The 21,427-nt window shown below is 38.5% G+C and overlaps 1 pseudogene; it reads left to right on the forward strand.

The window, feature by feature from the left end:
• The first annotated feature begins 270 nt into the window (after window positions 1-270).
• LOC123807072 lies at window positions 271-1,040 on the forward strand (annotated as a pseudogene).
• The last annotated feature ends 20,387 nt before the right edge of the window (window positions 1,041-21,427 follow it).

The following is a 21,427-nucleotide window of genomic DNA, read 5'->3' on the forward strand; positions in this document are numbered from 1 at the left end:
TTGAATTTTTATTTAGATTTCAAATATACATGTTACCATGCAGCCTTTTTCTTTCTCTGTCTGACTTATTTTACTTAGCATAATCCCTTTAAGGTTCATCCATGCATTGCAAATGGCAGGGTTTCCTTCTTTCTCATGGATGAATAGTATTTGTTTGTGTGTACATATACAACTTCTTTATCCATTTATCCATTGGAAGACACTTTGGTTGTTTCCATATCTTGGCTATTGGAGTGCAGGTCTTTTCCATGGCTCTTATGTGAGCTGAATATGGCAGCCACAGTGGGTAGATTGCTGTGGGCTATGATTACCCTGTATGTGAGCACCGTTCCTGAGGCATTTCTGCCTCTGCAGCCCATAGGCCTGGTGCTTCTCAAAGAATGTGTTTCACAAATGTATTTTGGTATGCTTCCAGTCAAGCAAAATTTGTCTTTAGCACAATTACTTCATACCATGTTCCTGCCTTCGCCCAGTACACACCTTATTTTAAAAGTACAGCTATTGACAATGGAGATTTCAAAGAACTAAGCCTTGATGACTGTAAAGGGTAATTGGTGTTCTTTTATCCTTTGAATTCCACCTTTGTGTGTCCTACAGGAATTTTTGCTTTTAGTGACAAAACCAATGAGTTTCATGATGTGAACTGTGAAGTTGTAACCATTTCTGTGGAATTTCACTTCAGCCATCTCACCTGGACCAACATGTCAAGGAAGAATTGCAGTGTGGGCCACGTGAACAATGTACTGTTGTCAAATCTGACTAAATAGATTTGCACCTGAGAGTGCAGTGTCCTGTTGGAAGTTCCTGGTCTTGCACAAAGAGGTCTCTTCACATTTGACTCCAACAGAATCATCAAGCATTTGAATGTCAGTGATCTCCCAGTGGGCCAAAGCATGGAAGAGACCTTCCACCTGGTGAAGGCATTCCAATTTGTGGAAGTCCAAGGAGAAGTCTGTCCAGCAAACTGGACCTCAGATTCTCTTATGATCAAGCCACATATGACTGCTTGCAAAGAATACTTTGAGAAGGTAAATCAGTAGATCATTCAAGTGCACCTACAGCTTCATAAAAGAAGCACAGTTGGAACTTACTTTTAGCATTTCAAAGAGGATTATGCATAGAAGGCAAAAAATCAGTTATGTTTGCATTCATAAATGCTACTCTAGATGTTTTTGTAATATTGGATAGGACTTTTAAAACATGGTTAAGTACTAGCATAAGTCATTTATTGGTAACTTCTTTATGGCTAGCTATTTATAGACTGCCTAGTTCACCTGTTTTCTTTGATCATGTCTTAACTAGGAAGCACTCTTCTTAGCCTTACTTGAACTTTTGCGTGCACCAGTGTAGTACAAGAATTGAATGCCTCTCATCAAGGGTACTAAAATTTTCTTGTTGAATTTCCTTCATATTGAATTGAATTTTCTTTCAAGGTAACAAAGATAACAGTTTTAAGTTATTAGCATCAGCAGTGTATTAACTCTTGGAGTGGAGATATATATGATGAAACAAATGTGAATCATGTTTAAAAAAACATGGTGGCAAAGTGACTTAACTGATCATGCATGTTCCCCACCCCTGATATTTGTAGTTTACACAGTTATTTTACTTATTTTATTTGTTAACTGACTTAATGTCTGCATACATATCTAAATATTGATAGAAGGTATTTATAGAGCACATTTATTGAATCTGAGAATTGGATATTGAAATCATTGTAATTATACTTTATGAAGGGCTCAGTGTAAAGTATATAATAAAAAAACAAATATTTTAAAAGAGAAAAAAGACCATGGGAGTGCAGAAATCTCTTGGAGATACAGTTTTTATCCCTATGTAATTAATTGTGATTAATTTAATTTTAAAAATAATATTTGACAGTTATTGGAAAAATTTAAAGTATATTTAGAACAATTGAGGTATATGAACCTACTTTCTTAACTATAAATGTTACAAAATATGAATATAGATAAAATATTTCTGATGAGCATTTAACATCTGTATTGGGGTGTGTTCTAAATATAAAATACATACCAGGTGTCATAGACTTACTCTAAAGCAAGAAGTAAGATGATATTCTTAATAATTTTTATATAGAAAATTATCCTATAAATGTTGTTACTAGAACATTTAGATTTCTTTTTTTATTGTTGTTCAAGTAGAGTTGTCTTATTTTCCACCCCTCCCCTGCCTTACCCCACTGAACCCCAACTCCCACCTTCAGTCTTACCCACCTTTGCTTTTTCCATGGGTCCTTTATACATGTTCTTTGATAATCCTTCCCCTTCTTTCCCCTTTTATCCCCCTCCCACCACCCCTCTGGTAACTGTCAGTTTGTTCTTTATTTCAATGTCTCTGGTTATATTTTGCTTGGTTATTTGTTTTGTTCATTAGGTTCCACTTATAGGTGAGATCTTATGGTATTTGTCTTTCACTTCCCAGCTTATTTCACTTAGCATAATGCTCTCCAGTTCCATCCATGTGGTTATGAAAGGCAGGAGCTCCTTCTTTCTTTCTGCTGTGTAGTATTCCATTGTGTAGATGTACCATAGTTTTTTGATCCACTCATTTACTGATGAGCACTTAGGTTGCTTCCAACACTTGGCTATTATAAATTGTGCTGTTGTGAACACTGGGGTGCATAGGTTCTTTTGGATTGGTTTTTCAGGGTTCTTATGACTTACATTATGTTTCTACTGTAAAGTTTTTCTTTAGAACACTAGAGTCATCTAATCCTATTTAATGTAAGTATATTTGAAGTAAAAGTCTCCCTTTGGAATTTTACTTTTTCATTTTAACTCCTAAGGATACCATCACCCTACCAAGCTTTTCAAGGCTGACTTGAATCAAAATGGCACAGAAGAGAATCTTGGGTGGGGCTTTCTCAGAGCTGTTTTTTTTTTTAAATGCATCCTGTCCCTTTCAGTCTATGCTTAGGCTCACTTATAAGACCAGCACACTCAAATCATTCTCCCCCAGGCTTTACTTGCATGACAAAACCATCCAGTACAATAATTCACACTAAAAATATGTAGTTTGATGTGCTCTTTCTTTCAGGGTTATTTGCTTTTTAAAATTTATTTCCTGTAGAGATCAACAGTTAACTCAGAGGGATGAATTTAAGGATATGGTGATGTCTAAACTTGAGATATATCCCAACAGGGGTATCTTCCTGATCCAGTTTTGTAGTTCTAAACAAAACAAACAAAAAGCCATGGTCTTCCTCAAGATTCTCTTCCTGTCTCCATCTTTAACCCATGAGTAAGTAGCCATTGATACATAAGTAATCCTTTGCTTTAGATAAATGTATCTGTTTCATACTGACAAGTGAGATCTTTATGGTCAATCAGCAGCAGGATGTGAAACATATTAATGTACCTTTAACTTGCCTCTTTGTTCTAGAAGTGACAATGATGAAGCATTCCCTTTTATAAGACTACCAGCTCCTGTAGGGTTGGCTTCTTAGAACTGAAAATACAGAAATAGTGTTCAGTCAATTCATTTGACTTCATTCTTAGGAACTTATTTCCACAAACAAATTAACAAAAAAATGTTCTAATCTCAATAAAACACAACCTGTTAGCATTGAAGAACCCATGGGGTGATGGTGATTCATCATTTATTTTTTTCCAATGGAATCTATGGCTGGAAGAACTAGATGATGCTTTAAATGATATAACCTACAGCATGGGCTCTGTCTCCATATTTTATTAGGGAATATTCAATATGCAATCATAGATACAACAACATGACTATTGTTTCTACCAATGTAAGGATAAATGTGCAACTTAATTACTTTTTAAAATTTCTCTTAGTTTTTTAAAACTCTTTTTAAAGATTTTATTTATTGATTTTTAGAGAGAGGGGAAAGGATGGAGAAGGAGGAGAGAAACATTGATATGAGAGAGAAGCTTCAATCAGTTGCCTCTCATTCATAACCTTACTGGGAACTGAACCTGCAACCCAGGTATGTGCCCTGACTGGAAATGGAACCAGCAATCTTTTGCTTAGCAGGATGACACCCAACCAACTGAGCCACAGTGGTGAGGATAAAACTCTCTTTGGATGGAAGACTGATGTCTTGTATTTTTTTCTGAGCATTGACAGAGAATGGAAGAATTTATTTTTTTTTTGGCTGAAATAGAGGGAAGCATTTAACTGAAAAGGATGAACAGTTTTAGGAATTCATAGTTATATTATACTTATCAAGAATACAAGAATGTGATTTTGAGGTACCCCAAAGAGGGTTTATTTATTACCCCTTGCCAATGGAGAACTTGAGACAGAATATGGCTAAGCAGTTTTCAAGTGTTCTACGGTAAATTGGCATTTGAAAAGGGGAAGGGTCATCAAGGAACATGTATAAAGGACACATGGACAAAGCCAAAGGGTGGTAAGAATGAGGGTGATAGGTGGGACTGTGTGGGGCTGGGGGAAAATGGAGACAACTGGACTTGAACAACAATAAAACAAACAAAAAAAACAACATGAAAAAAGTGCAAAGAAACAAAATTATGAAAGATATAGAAAACCACATATACTAGTATTTTATAATCTTGTGATGATACATATTGTTTTAAACATAAAACAAATAATAAAGAAAAAGATTGATTAAAAAAAGAAACAGGATTAGAATCCAGGTCTCCAAATCTTGGGGATTTATCCATTAGCTCAGTCCAGCAGTTTCTTTTACAAGAGCCTCCTGACATAACATATACCATCAGTCTTATTTTATAAGAGAGATTTCGATGGTAGAGCACATGGTCTCTTCCCTTCCCCCTCGAAGCACTTGACTCTAGCGAGTCAGATCATGACAAAGAGGGCACTTACAGCCCTCTTTTCCTAGAGGTTCACACCCCCATCTGTTCACCCTTCTTTGTGTTCCTCTTTCTCAATAAAACAATGTTCTTACTGTTCCTTTTTTTTTTTTAAATTTGGCTATGTATGTTCCCCAAAGCCTTTTCTGTCACTCATGTTCTTGCTGTCCTGACTCCTCTAAAAATTTTCTAGTCAGTGGGAATATCACTGACATCTAAGACACTGGGCTCCACATTTCATCCCATCATGGCTTTTTTCAATGTAATGGATGATCTGTGACAAGATGCTTTCTACCCTTATGCCATATACATTTTGGAATAATTTTGATTCCCTGGAGGAGTAGTATAGATACTACTTGGGGAACCCTTGTCCTAGAGTACTTTAAAATTCAGAGAAAAAAAACAAGGCTTTGACTACAAGTTCCTGATGCTCCATTGGCTGTTTCAGCTATCATTTACATATGACTTATTCTTTGAAGTACCACTTTTGTTCTTACTTTCATTCTTTCTACATTATTATTGTTGAATATCTTAAAATGACTTGATGATATTATTTTTTTTCTTTTTAGCTAACCAGTGAACTTCAGTTTGTGTCCTGAGGGAACCCAGTGTGAGATGTCTATGTGTATGTCTCCACTTACACACATGTATGTGTATGCCTGCATGCACATTTGTTCATGCACTCCCACCCATTTCAGGGGATTGTGTTTAACTCCAGAAACATTGACTCTGGAATCATAGATGTTTTTAATGCCCAAGCTTGATACTTAAAAGCCATGTGAGCCCAAGAAGGACTTTTTATATTCTTGGTCCTGTATAGATACCCAGGACATAGCTGCTGTTGTGGAGAAGCAATAGAAAAAAACAAGTTCTGTGGGAAACCATGAAAGCCAAAGAGAGGAAAGATGACTCCTCACTGGTGAGCCATGGTCTCCAAAAAAGAACTACTGCAACCTCCTTGTCTCAAATTGGGCACTCCTGAATGGAAAATCTGGAAAATTCTCTGAGAGAAACTAGTCAGCCTTTCTTTCAATGCTGTAGACTGCATTTTGTTTACATGGTACCAAAAGAAATGGATAGAAATTATGGCAATTTGCTTCTCACCATAGCCATAGCCATTCTGTTTTTCAAAAAATTTGCTGTTATTACAAACAATCGTATAATTAATATCAATGTACTTTCCTGTGTTGGGCTGAGTGGATATTATCAAAATGAGAATGTTAGATTATAATTTGAAATATTCTCATTTTTTTTGAACATATCAGCCCTGTGCCCTTTGCCTTAACATATTAAAATATATTTTTTTTACATTTTATTTTTGTCTACTTTTAAAGTATTTTGATTGTTTATGCTATTTCAGTTTTCCCAACTCCCCCCCTTGATCCCCCCTCAGCTCTGCCCCCTCAACCCTCCAGCATTCTCCTCCTCTCAGTTAATGTCCATGGGTTGTACATGTAAATAATTTGAGTCCTCTGTTTCCTACATCATTTTTATATCTCCCTGTCTATTTTATGCATACTAATTATGCATCTTCTCCCCTGTACTTTCCCCTCCATTCCTCCCTTCCCCCTCCCCATTGATATCCCTCCATGTGATGTCCATTTCTCTGATGCTGTTCCTGTTCAAGTTGTTTGCTTGGCTTTTGTTTTCACTGTTTTTGTTTTGGTTTTGTTCATTTGTTGATAGTTGTGAGATTGTTGTCATTTTACTGTTCATATTTTTTATCCTCTTTTTCTTAGATAAGTCTCTCTAACATTTCATATAATAAGGGCTGGGTGATGATGAACTCCTTTAACTTGACCTTATCTGAGAAGCACTTTATCTGCCCTTCCATTCTAAATGAAAGCTTTGCTGGATAGAGCAATATTGGATGTAGGTCCTTGCCTTTCATGGCTGGGAATACTTCTTTCCAGCTCCTTCTTGCCTGTAAGGTCTCTTTTGAGAAATCAGCTGACAGTCTGATGGGAAGTGCTTTGTAGGTAACTGTCTCCTTATCTCTTGCTGCTTCTAGGATTCTCCCCTTCACTTTTATCTTGGCTAATGTAATTATGATGTGCCTTGGTGTGTGCTTCTTTGAGTCCAACTTTTTGGGGACTCTTTGGGCTTCCTGGACTTCTTGGAAGTCTGTTTCCTTTGCCAGATTGGGGAAGTTCTCCTTTATTATTTGTTCAAATAACTTTTCCACTTGTTGCTCTTCCTCTTACCCTTCTGGTATCCCTATAATTCAGATGTTGGAAGGTTTCAAGATGTCCTGGAGGGTCCTAAGCCTCTCCTCATTTTTTTGAATTCTTGTTTCTTCATTCTTTTCTGTTTGGTTATTTCTTTCTTCCTTCTGGTCCACTCCATTGTTTTGAGTCCCCGTTTTCTTCCCATCACTATTGGTTCCCTGCGCATTTTCCTTCATTTCACTTAGCGTAGCCTTCATTTTTTCATCTAATTTGTGACCAAATTCAACCAGTTCTGTGAGCATCCTGATCACCAGTGCTTTGAACTGTGCATCTGATAGGTTGGCTGTCTCATCATCACTTAGTTGTATTTTCTGTGGAGCTTTGATCTGTTCTTCCATTTGGGCCATTTTTTTTTGTCTTGTCATGCCTGTTACATATGAGGGGTGGAGCCTTAGGTGTTCACCGGGGCGGGAAACCCAGTCTCTGGGTTGTGACACTGTATGTGGGGGTGGGGTCCGAGAGGGAACAATGGTGCTTGCTCCGCTCTCTGCCGGATTTCAGTCCCTTTCGCCACTCCCCTAAAGGAAACTGGGCCTTTGTGGTGCTGATTCCTGTGTGGGTGGGCTTGTATACATTCTAGGACCCTGTGGGTCTCTCCAACAAACTCTCCTGTGAGGCTGGGAGTTTCTCCCTGTGCCTCACCTGCCACAGGTGTTTTCAATTGGTGTTTCGAGGCTTTATTTCCTCATGCTGGAGCCCTGGGTTGTGTGGTCTGTCTCTCTTCCCAGTTTCGCCTGGTTTATCTGTGCTCAAATGTGGGACTACCAGGTCAGCCAGCCACCTTGCATGCAGTGCCTCGCTTCACAATTGCCGCCTTGCTGGGTGTGCCCGTTGCCACCCCGTGCCTGGGGTCTGCCAACCACTGCCTGTGTGCCCAGGCTCCACCCACTGCCATCTTGCATGCCCAGGGTGCCTTGCACACCTGGTGCCACCGCTTTTTGTGCCATGACCCCTCTCTGCCTGGCTGCCTGATTCTGCCCCGCCTACTGGTTTGGATGAATGTGTCTATTTTAACTCCTTGGTTGTCAGACTTCCATACAGTTCAATTTTCTATCAGTTCTGGTTGTTATTTTATTTCTAAATTATTGTTGTCCTTATTTTGGTTGTGTGAGGAGGCACAGTGTGTCTACTTATGCCTCCATCTTGGTGGGAAGTGAGGATGTTGGCTGTAGGTTTTTCATATATGGCCTTTATTATGTTGAGGTATGCTCTCTGTACTCCCGTTTTGTTGACAGTTTTTATCATAAATGAATGCTGTACTTTATGAAATGCTTTTTCAGCCTTTATTGATACGATCATGTGATTTTTGTCTTTTATTTTGTTGTTGTGATGTATTATGTTTATTGATTTGTGAATAGTGTACAATCCTTGCATCCTTGGGATGAATCTCCCTTAATCATGGTGTATTATCTTTTTAATGTATTATTGGATGCGGTTTGCCAATATTTTGTTAAGGATTTTAGCATCTATTTTCATCAGCATTATTTGTTGTCTTTCTTTATTGTGTGTTTATCTGGTTTTGGGTTTAAGATGATACAGGTCTCATAAAAATAGTTTTGGATTCTCCCTTCTTCTTGAAATTTTTGGCATGGTTTGAGGATAGGAGTTATCTCTTAACTAAGTGTTTGGTAAAATTTGCCTGTGATTGTATCCAGTTTAGATCTTTTGTATACCAGGAGATATTTGATTACTGCTTCAATTTCAATAAATTTTATCAGCCTATATCAGTCTATTCAAGCTTTCTGCTATTTCTTGATTCAGTTTTAGAAGATTATAAGTGTCTAGAAATTTGTCCATTTTGCCCAGTTTTTAAAATTTCTTCACATATAGCTATTCATAATAATTTCTTACAATCCTTTCTTTTTCTGTGTTATCGGTTGCAATTTCTCCTCCTTTGTTTATAATTTATTTTGTTCCTCTCTTTTTGTTTTCTTGATGAGTCTGATTAAAGCCTTGTCGATTTCCTTTATCTTTTCAAGGATAAAGCTCCTGGATTTATTGATCCTTGAATTGTTCTCTTAGTCTCTATGTCACATAGTTCTGCTCTGATCTTGATAATATCTTTCCTTCTACTCATTCTGGGCTGTCTTTGTTGTTGTTCCTCTAGTTCTTGTAGATGTAATGTTAGGTTGTTGACTTCAAATTTATGTATATTAGACAGGCCTGTATTGCTATGAACTTCCTTCACAGGACTGCCTTTACTGTGTCCCATAGATTTTTGGCTATTGTGGTTCATTTTCATTTGTTTCCAGAAAATTTTTGATTTTTTCCTTGATCTCATTGTTAACCCATTCATTATTTAATAGCATGTTATTCAATATCAATGAACTTGAATGTTTTTGAGTTTTTTCCTTGAGGTTGATTTCTAGTTTCAAGCCTTTGTGATTGGGGAAAACACTTGATATGATTTCAATTTTATTGAGTTTGTTGAGGCTCCTTTTGTGACCTACCATTTGGTCTATCATTGAAAATGTTCCATGTGCATTTGAAAAGAATGTATATTTTGCTCCTTTGTGGTTAAAGGTTCTGTATATATAAATTAGGTCCATTTTATCAAGGGTGTTGTTCAATGCCACAGTATTCTTTTTGACTCTCTGCTTGGGAGATCTATCCACTTTTGACATTGGGTATTAAAATCCCCTTCAATGCCTGTGTTGCTTTTGAAATCTTTCTTGAAGTCCTCCAAGATTTTCCTGTAAATAGTATGCAGCAGAAAGAAATAAGGAGCCTCTACCCTTTGCAACAGCATGAATGGAACTGGAGAGCATTACGCTAAGTGAAATAAGCCAGGCAGTGAGGGACAAATACCATATAATCTCACATTTAAGTGGATCCTAATCAAAAAACAAACAAGCAAGCAAAATATAAACAGAGACATTGAAATTAAGAACAATCTGACAGTAACCATAGGGGAAGTAGGAGGGGATAATGAGGGAGAAGGTGGACGGGTTTTCAGGAACAACTACAAAGGACACATAGACAAAACCAAGGGGGAGTGGAAACAGGGGAGGAAGGTGGGTTTGGCTGGGGTGGGGGAAGTAGTAGGGGGTAAATGCAGATAACTGTACTTGAACAACGAGAAAATAATTTTAAAAAGATTTCCTTATATATTTTTTTCATCTCTATATTGGGTGCATATATCTTTACAAGTGTTATATCTTCTTTTTAAAAGATTTTATTCATTTATTTGTTTTTAGACAGAGGGAAAGGGAGGGGGAAAGAGAAGGAGAGAAACATCCATGTGTGGTTGCTTCTCACACAGCCCCTACTGGGGACATGGCCTGCAAGGCAGGCATGTGCCTTGACTGGGCACCAAACCAGCAACTCTTTGGTTCACAGGCCAGTGCTCAATTCACTGTACCACATTAGCTAGGGTTGGTTATATCTTCTTGATGAATTATTCCCTTAAGTATTATATAGTGTCCTCTTTTGTCCCTTTTTTGTTCTTTGTTTTGAAATATATTTTGTATGATAAAAGCATTGCTACCCCAGCTTTTCTAACATATCCATTTGCTTGGAATATTTTTTCCATCCCTTCACTTTTAGTCTGATAGATCTTCTGTGCTGAGGTGTAACTCTTGCAGACTGCATATATGCAAGTCATTTTTTAAATCCATTCAGCTATCCTATATCTTTTGATTGGTGCATTTAACCCATTTACAATTAAAGTTATTCCTCATAGGTACTTATTCATTGCCATTTTCCATTTTTTCTTGTGTTTCTCTCTCTCTCTCTCTCTCTCTCTCTCTCTCTCTCCTTCCCTCCCTCTCTCTCTAATCTCTCTATCTTCTTAAAGCTGTCCATTTCACAATTCTTGCAATGTTCATTTGGTGGAGATGTATTCTTTTAGCCTTTTGGTTATCTGAGAACCCCGTTATTTCACCTTCCATTTTAAATAAGAGTCTTGTTGGGTAAAGTAGTCATGGTTGCAGTCTTTTGCTTTTCATTACTTGAATTATTTCATGCCATTCCCTAATGGTTAGTAGTGTTTCTGTTTAGTAATAAGCTGATAGCCTTTTCAGGGTTCTCATGTATGTTACTAGTTTTTTCTCCATTTCTGTTTTTTAAGATTCTCTCTTTGTCTTTAAATTTTGCCATTTTTATTATGGTGCATCTTGGATAGGACCTTTTTGGATACATCTTGATTGGGACTCTCTGTACATCCTGGACTACATGATGCTTTCTCTAATCAAGTTAGGGAAGTTTTCCATCATTAGTTTTTCAAAGAGGTTTTCTAATCTTTTCTCCACTTTCTTCCTTCTAGTATCCCTCTTATACAGATATTATTGTGGGAGAACTCCATCCAGAAGACCTCTCCCAGCCTCTGTGAATGAGAATAAATTGTCCCATACACAATCTTATTCCAGTGAGAAAGGGGGTGGTGATTCCTTCTATTGGGGAATATCCCTAGCCCTTACCCAAAATTGCTTTTATTGGTAATGGTATGTGTAGGGGTATATGGCATACATGCATAGCACATCAGTCAATGTCAAAAAGCTATAGTCATACAAAAACAGGTATTATCTATAGATAACAATTGAAGGAACAGAGATCTGCCTCAGGGTCTGTCTGTTAGTCATGTTGATGCCAGATGGTCTTTAAGAAAAGTTGTATGAGATAAGGAGTTTACTCCTTATGCCTTCAACTTAAACATCCAGTTTATATCAACAGGGCTATACAAAGCAAAGCAGAGAAAGTTTCAAAGGATACAATGTATATATCAGGCCTGCTTTCCCACAGGAAACCCTCAGTATTGGTGTCGGGTCGTGCCTGCCACCTGTGTTTCCTGGTTTTCCTGTGAGACTTGCTGGACTTTTTCAAGGCCTCCTCTCACAGGGTTACAGTCTCCAAAACCACACATAGTGGTCCCCAACATGTTATTACATTCCATGTTGTCCTGAAGCTCATTTAATCCCTGTTCATTCTTTTAGAGTAGTTTGTTTTATTTTGTTTTGTTTTGTTTTGTTTTGTTTCTCTGGCAATTTTTTCTACCTTGTCCTACAGCTCACTGATTCAATCCTCTGCTGAATCTAGCCTGCTTTTAGTACCTTCTGCTATGTTCTTTAATTCAGAAACTATATTCTTCATTTCCTTCTGGCTTTTATGGATACTTTCTATGTCCTTTTTCATTCTGTCATAATTTTAAGAAAGTTTCTTTTATCTTCCCTGTATTTTTTTTGTAATTCTCACTGAGTTCATTGAGCTTCCTTATAACCATTATTTTGAACTCTATATATGATAGTTGGCTTGCCTCTATTTCATTTAGCACTCTTTCTGGGGATTCCTCCTTTCCTTGCAACTGGGTACCCCCCATTTTAAGTGACTCTTCTTGTTTGTTTGTCTTCTTAGATTGATCTGCTTTGACTATCTTTCTTCATGTTGTGACCTTCTATGGTAGGAGTCCAGTGAGATTCAGTGGTGCAGTCTCCTTTTTCTCCTGAACTTGATTCCCTTTATGTCAGTTCTCTGGTTGTAATTAGGTTTTGATTGTTGTTGGGTTATTCTTTGGTGGGTCATTCCCTCCAGCTAGCTGACTGAGAGTCATTCCACCTACCTCATCTTGTATGCTGTTGTGAAGATTCTTCCCAAAAAAACCCACACAGACCACAAACAAACCCACAGTGACAAAAATAACTCCAACCTGCTATCACACTACCAACAGCAAATTCACCAGTGTTAATAACGGTGTAAAGAGATTAACAATATTATAAGAAAGGAGAAGTGAATATGAGATGACTAACTAAAAGAAAAATAATTTTGGGAGGGTATAGGTAAGAGCAATAATAAGATTAGGCAATCAGGTCAAGGCAAAGAGATAAAGAAAGTAAAATTTACATCATAAATAAAAATGGAATGATGTAGGAGGAATCAAGCAGGAGAAAGGGAGAGTATAGTATTAGGTTTAAACAGAAATTTTTAAAAAAGACAGAGAGTTAGAGAAAAAGAAAAAAAATAAGTGAATAGGTTTAAAAAAATAGTAACCAAGTTGGAGAAAAAAGATCCACCACAGCACTGTCAACAACAAATGAGCTAAGATTAATATAGATGGGATGGAAATAAAAAGGAAAAATAAAGAAAAGTTTAAGAAATGTCTATAGAAAATGGAAGTGATTTTCAGATGATAGAGTTAGAAGGAATACTAAGAGTGAGGGACAAAATTCAAGCTAAGCCAGGTAGAAATTAAAATTTGAGATAAAAAAAACAGAAAGGAAAGGAGGAAGGCCAAATAGAGTATGAGAGGAGAATGGTAAAATTTGATATTTGAAATACCAAAATAGTGAAGATCTAGAAATAAAATTGAATAAATGAAACAACAGCCACCTATCCACAACCAATGAGCAAAGACTGAAAAAGAATGTTAGATGACAAAACAAGAAGAATGGTTTTGAGAGATTAGAGGAGGGAGAAGTAGTAAGAGTGTGGAATGGAAATAAGTCATAGCAAGAGAAAAAAAAACAAAATTTAAAATGAAATTATAAAAAGGAAGGGAGAAGGTAAAATGAGGTAAGAGAAGGGAGGGCTAAAATATGATATTTGAAATAAATTATAACATAAAATGTAGTGACTTAAAATATACAAACTTAAGGATAATAATTTAATGTTATAAAGCTATGCAGGAGAGAAAATATTGCAAATCATGAAAAAGACCATAATGGAATTTGTCTCAGTAGCATCTAGTATTTACCACTGTTTGTTTTTTTTTTTCTGAATCCACCTCTGGTGATGTCAGATGGTGACTCCATCTGGCCTTAGGCACCCTGTTTGAGTTTACCAGGGATCCATAGCCTTTGGTTAAATCCTGCAGTTGTTAATCTAGTCACTCTGTAATCAGCAGTCAGGCTTCAGTACCACATGGGGCAAAGTAATTTCTGGGGGCGGGGCTGTGGCTTCCCCTCAGGCTGATGACACTTGGAAGGGAGTGGTCTGCCTGAACAAGATGGCTCCTGCAGAATGGGGGGTGACTCAACACCAGGATCCTGGTGGCTTCTCTCTCTGTTCTCTCCCCAGAGCCACCAACCCCAGACTCTCCTCAAGCAACTCTAGTCAACTCTGCATGCCCCCTTTGCCAGAGCCCAGGATAAGTAGATACAAATGAAATTTTATGCTTTGGCCCTTTAGAAGGCTCTCTGAGGCTACAGCCATCTGTGACTCCTGGCAGACAGAAACATGCTGCTTTTCACAGCTGGGTGTTATCTGGGTTCCTTTCTGGCTATGTTGCTGTAGCAAGGGAGACCAGCTTGGTGTTCAGACTCCACACTTTTCAAGGGGAACCCCTGGCTGCTGAATTATTCCTTTGGCACTTTAGATGATGCCTATGGGAGCTCAGCCAGCCTTCTTGAATCTCCTCTGTACTCTATACCAGTCACATTGTGGTAAAGCTGTTTCTTCTGTCTGTCTGTGCTCATAAGGCTTCTCTCCCACTACTATTCAGTTGTTTATTTCGAATGATTTCTCTACAATTTAGTTGTAACACCAGATTGGTTGAGGGAGAAAGTTAGTGTAGCTGATACTTACTCCTCCGCCATCTTGGATTTTCCAAAAGATCCTGTCTCGTGTTAACCAAATCACAAGTGTATACAAGCAGAGCATATGGGACAAACAACGTCTTATACAATTATTTTTACTTTCTAGCACCTAGCACAGAACTGATCAGGTGCATTTGATAATCATTGCTTTAATTTAATACAAAATGGGTCAGATGTTCCTCAATGTGTCATTAAGATTAAAGGTACTCAACATACCCTCAAAGTCTGTGGACATTCATAGATTTAACTTTGGGTTTGCATAACCCAATAATTTTCCAGAAAGTACACATGAATAACACAAGCTGAAGAAGGGCAGGTCCCTTTGCCCAACTCAGCATCTGCCTTTGGGGGAAGTTATGCTGTTCTCTGCTCCTCACCATGTGAACTGATATTGCAAGTAAAGGAATAATTGTCCTTTTAGACAAAGTGCTACTAAGGAGATATATAGTTAAGCAAGGCCTGATATAATTATGGGGTTAAGAAAGGCAGTCTATCCCTGGCTGGTGTGGCTCAGTGGACTGAGTGCCAGCCTGTGAACCAAAGGGTCATTGGTTCAATTTCCAATGAGGGCACATACTGGGGTTGAGGACCAGGTCCGCAGTGGGGAATGCAGGAGAGGCAACCACACACTGAAGTTTCTCTTCCTCTTTTTTTCTCCCTCCCTTCCCCCTGCCTAAAAATATAAAATTTATAATCTGTTTTTTAAAGAAAGAAAGAAAGGCAGGCTTGAAGAAGTGACATTTAAGTTGGGTTTATGGAGCTATCTGGGAGAAAGAGGGTATTTTCTAGTAATATGAGAAAGAAAAGTTTCAATAACAGGGAAAATGAAAAGAATAGGTATGTAGAGCTATTATAGAAAGATGTCTGGTGAAGAAAATGAGGAAAGAGAAGGCTTAAGAAGTAGATAGGCACCAAGGTAGGGATCCAAGGCTAAGTTTGGGATTGCCACCTCTTTATTGTCACCACACCCTCAGCAATGTACAAATCTCACTAAGTTTCCTCCTGGTAGTGACCCACAGAAAATAGACAGCTGTGGAAATTAATTGACAAATAATCTTCTCAGATATCAAATTGCCCACCAAGCATCCTAGCACATGGAAATCAATTCTAAACATTCCTTGTGAAGGCACTGTGCCATGCCCTAAGTCAGTCATTATATTAGAAAGTACCAAGGGATCTAATGGTGTAGAAAGTCCCTGGAGCATCATTAGAAAACTGTACACAAAATTTATTTCACAAGAGCCAGCCTTGGCAGGACAGCATCATTATGCCACCCTTTTGGTGCTTATGAAAAGTCAAACTCCTTGTATATTCTAATGTTGGACAATAAGGGTCTTGTGAACTCAAGTTCACAGGCTGATGCTTGTTATCACTACCAATTACCACAACATCATAAGTATCTAGGAATGTTATCCATTTTGGATGAGTCCACAATAGTGAGGGAGAAAGAAAATAGCCTTTTACTCAACTACAGCAGCTGAGTCAACTCTGGTGACAATTGTCACAGCCCTCACATCTGAGGCTCTGTGAGTGGAATATTGACTGGTGCTTTGTTAACTGAAAAAAACTGAGAGAGCAAGAATCTCATTTAATTTCCAGTGTGACACAGCAAGCCCTTAAGAGTCTCCATTCTACAACAGTACAGACATTGGAATAAGCTATCAAATGTAATTATAGAATTTTCTTCCCTTAGTGAGTAATCATTTATCATGCAGAATTTAGGGAGAGGCCTCAAACACACAGAGGGAATTCAGTGATCTCATAAAATTTTCTGTACTTCTGGGATCAAACAAAACTCAGTATATTTCAAGGTAGCCATACATTCTTGAGGTCTGACATTCCAACAAGGTTTCCCTGCCATTATAACAAAGATTTTTAAAAAGACTGAAAAGTTGATGAAAGAATGACCAAATAATATGGTCTTTTAAAAAATGATTAATCCTTTCCATTGTTTTAAACAAAACTTTCTTAGTTGAAATGATCCCAGAATCATTCAGACCCAAAGGTGACACATTTCAAACCTAAAAGTAGAAAGGGAGGGATATTAACTAGTGGACAAATTAAAACATGAAAGACAATAGTATTCATTTAATGAGAGATCACTTAATCCAATTCCTGACCAAAGTTAGTTAAGAAGAAAAGAGCCCAAGGACACAATAAAATATATTAACAGAGGAATAAATAATTGGAAAATTCCTGGGACCCTTCAGGGTCCTTCCTCAAGGTTATACCCAAGGGGAATCAGCACTCTCCATCTACATTCTGCACTTCCTCAAATAAAGATAAGCAGAGACTGAAAGGCACCTGAAACACAAGTTGAGACAGAAGACCACAAAAACATGGCCCATTACTGTATGCAGATAAAAGTATTGTAATATGAAGTTGTGGCCAAGATGGAGGTGTAGGTAGAAACCCTTTGCTTCCTTGCACAACCAAAAGGAAGATAACAACCAACCTAAAATCAATAAACAACCAAAAGCATCAGAAAATCAAACTGCATGGAACTCCGACAAGCAAGCTATTAAAGAAAAAAAAATCAACCAGAACAACCAGACCAGTAAGGCGGTGGACCACAGGGGTTGTCTCAGAAAAACCAAGGTGAGGCAGAGGACTGGGTGTGTGGGGCTGGCTGCGGTGAGGTGGCAGACTGCATGGGCAGGGCTGGCTGAAGGCAAAACTGAGCCTCAAATCTGACTGTGGACTATGGCAGAGTTGCTGTGGTGGGAGAAACTCCCAGGCTCACATGAGGGTCTGTTAGAAAATGCACTAGAGATGAGCAGGTTAGCTGCATTATTCCCTCTCTGGCCCCTCCCCCATAGGTATCACTGAAGTGCAGCAAAGAGGGTTGCACTGCCTGGGGGAATAACTAAGGCCCCATGCCCTTACAACTTATCAGGTGCCCCAAGATAAGGAAATATGTGCCCCCCCCAAAAAAAATAAAACAGAAAAAACTTCAGAAAAAGAACTAAGTGTTAAGGAGATAGCTAACCTATGTGATGAGGAATATAAAGCTGGTAATCAAAATGCTCACAGATCTGATTAAGCTTGTTCGAAAAATTCAAAAAAAAAAAAGAAAGAGAAATATACCCAAAATGAAATAAAGCAAAATATTAAGGGAACCAACAGTGACCAGAAGGAAACCAGGACTGAAAGCAACAATTTGGAAATGTAAAACATAAACATCCAACCAGAACAAAATGAAGAAACAAGAATTCAAAACAGTGAAGAGAGGCTTAAAAACCTCTGGGACAATCTGAAACATTCCAATGTCCAAATTATATGGGTGCCAGAACAAGGACTTCTGGATAAGATGGAGGCATAGGTAGACACACTGTGCCTCCTCACACAACCAAAATAAGGACAACAATAATTTAGAAATAAAATAACAACCAGAACTGATAGAAAATTGAACTGTATGGAAGTCTGACAACCAAGGAGTTAAAATAGACACATTCATCCAAACCAGTAGGCGGGGCAGAATCAGGCAGCCAGGCAGAGAGGGGTCATGGCACAAAAAGCGGTGGCACCAGGTGTGCAAGGCACCCTGGGCATGCAAGATGGCAGTGGGTGGAGCCTGGGCACACAGGCAGTGGTTGGCAGACCCCAGGCACGGGGTGGCAACGGGCACACCCAGCAAGGCGGCAATTGTGAAGCGAGGCACTGCATGCAAGGTGGCTGGCTGACCTGGTAGTCCCACATTTGAGCACAGATAAACCAGGCGAAACTGGGAAGAGAGACAGACCACACAACCCAGGGCTCCAGCATGAGGAAATAAAGCCTCGAAACACCAATTGAAAACACCTGTGGCAGGTGAGGCACAGGGAGAAACTCCCAGCCTCACAGGAGAGTTTGTTGGAGAGACCCACAGGGTCCTAGAATGTATACAAGCCCACCCACACAGGAATCAGCACCACAAAGGCCCAGTTTCCTTTAGGGGAGTGGCGAAAGGGACTGAAATCCGGCAGAGAGCGGAGCAAGCACCATTGTTCCCTCTCGGACCCCACCCCCACATACAGTGTCACAACCCAGAGACTGGGTTTCCCCGCCCCGGTGAACACCTAAGGCTCCACCCCTCATATGTAACAGGCATGACAAGACAAAAAAAATGGCCCAAATGGAAGAACAGATCAAAGCTCCACAGAAAATACAACTAAGTGATGATGAGACAGCCAACCTATCAGATGCACAGTTCAAAGCACTGGTGATCAGGATGCTCACAGAACTGGTTGAATTTGGTCACAAATTAGATGAAAAAATGAAGGCTACGCTAAGTGAAATGAAGGAAAATGCGCAGGGAACCAATAGTGATGGGAAGAAAACGGGGACTCAAAACAATGGAGTGGACCAGAAGGAAGAAAGAAATAACCAAACAGAAAAGAATGAAGAAACAAGAATTCAAAAAAATGAGGAGAGGCTTAGGACCCTCCAGGACATCTTGAAACCTTCCAACATCTGAATTATAGGGATACCAGAAGGGTAAGAGGAAGAGCAACAAGTGGAAAAGTTATTTGAACAAATAATAAAGGAGAACTTCCCCAATCTGGCAAAGGAAACAGACTTCCAAGAAGTCCAGGAAGCCCAAAGAGTCCCCAAAAAGTTGGACTCAAGGAAACACACTAAGAAAAAGAGGATAAAAAATGAACAGTAAAATGACAACAATCTCACAACTATCAACAAATGAACCAAAACAAAAACAAAAACACACTAAGTAAACAACTAGAACAGGAACAGAACCACAGAAATGAAGATCATATGGAGGGTTAGCAACAGGGGAGTGGGCAGAGGAGAGAAGGGGAAAAGGTACAGAGAATAAGTAGCATAGATGGTAGGTAGAAAATAGACAGGGGGAGGGCAAGAATGTTATGGGGAATGTAGCAGCTAAAGATCTTATGACACATGGACATGGACTGAAGCGGGGAAATGTGGGTGGGAGAGGGTGTGCAGGGTGGAGGGGAATGAAGGGGGGAAATGGGACAACTGTAATAGCATAATCAATAAAATATATTAAAAAATCAAAAACCTACAGCCAACATTGTACTCAATGAGTAAAAACTAAAAACTTTCTCACTAAGATCAGGACAAGACAAGGATGTCTGCTTTCACCACTTTTATTCAACATAGTATTGGAAGTTCAAGCCACAGCAATCAGAGAAGAAAAAAAAAATGCTTCCAAATTGGAAAGGAGAAAGCAAAGCTATCATTATTTATAAATGATATGATAGTGTACATAGGAAACCCTATAGATTCCATAAAAATACAATTTGAATAAATACGTGAATGTGGCATAATCGTTGGATGCAAAGTCAATATTCAGAAGTTGAAAGTTTATTTATGCATCAAGAATGAAATGCCAGAAAGATAAACTAGGAATTACCGTACTTACTATGGCAATAAGAAAAATAATGTACCTAGGAATAAACTTAACCAAGGAGGTAAATGTCCTTTACTTAGATAACTAATGAACAATGAAGAAAGAAGTTAAGGAAGATACAAACAAATGGAAACATATACTGTATCCATGAATTGTAAGAATCAACATCATTTAAATGTCCATACTACCCTAAGCAATCTAATTTTTCAACTCAATTCCAAAAAAACGATGACAGACTTTTAAGGTTTAGAACAAATATATTTTTAAAGATTTTATTTATTTTTAGAGAGGTAAGGGGGGGAGAGAGAGAGAGAGAGAGAGAGAGAGAGGGAGAAAGAGAGAGAAACATCAGTGTGCGGTTGCTGGGGGCCATGGCCTGCAACCCAGGCATGTGCCCTGACTGGGAATCAAACCTGCAATGATTTGGTTTGCAGCCCACACTCAATCCACTGAGCTATGCAGCCAGGGCTAGAACAAATATTTAAAATATTTATGTGGTACCAAAAATGACCAAAAATAACCTAGTAATTTTGATAAAGAAGAAAAATAGGGGATCACAATACCTGATATCAAATGACACTACAAGTCCACTGTAATAAAAACAGTGTGGTACTGGCATAAAAATAGACACATAGACCGTCGGAACAGAATAGAGAGACCAAAAATAAACCCATGTCTCTATGGCCAATTAATCTTTGACAAAAGGGGCAGAAGCGTAAGATGGGGTAATATTATTCTCTTCACAAATGGTGCTGGAGATCTGGAATGGTGCATGAAAAAAAAAATGAAACTACACCACCAACTTACACAATACACCAGATAAATTTTTAAATAGACAAAAGACTTAGAAGTCATGACACTGTAAAAGGCCCAGAGGACAACATAGGCAGTAAAATTTTAGATATCCTTCTCACCAATATGTTTGCCAATACATTCTCGAGGGCAAGGGAAGTAAAAAAAAATAAACAAATGGGACTATATAAAATTAAAAAGCTTCTGCATGAATAAAGAATACACCATCAAAATGAGTAGAGAACCAACCATATGGGAAGACATATTTGCCAATGATACCTTGGACAATGGTTTGATCCCCAATATATATAAAGAATTCATACAACTCAATGCCAGGAAGACAATCCAATTAAAAATGTACAAAGGAACTTAACAGATACTTCTCCAAGGAGGACATACAGAGCACCAATAGGCATATAAAAAGATGTGCAATATCACTAGCCATCAGAGAGATGCAAATTATAGGCATAGGGGTTGGACGGGGCAAGAGAGAGCAATGTGAGGGAAAATTGAGACAACTGTAACTGAACAACAATAAAAAAAACTCACAATGTGATCCAATCTCATACAAGTCAGAATAGCTATCATTAACAAATCAACAAACAACAAGGGCTGGTGAGGATGGAGAGAAAAGGGACCCTAGTACACTGTTGGTGGCAATGCAGATTGGTGCAGCCACTGTGGAAAACAGTA

Source organism: Phyllostomus hastatus, unplaced genomic scaffold (genome assembly GCF_019186645.2).
Source record: "Phyllostomus hastatus isolate PE091 unplaced genomic scaffold, TTU_PhHast_1.1 phas_scaffold_397, whole genome shotgun sequence".
Lineage (NCBI taxonomy): Eukaryota > Metazoa > Chordata > Mammalia > Chiroptera > Phyllostomidae > Phyllostomus > Phyllostomus hastatus.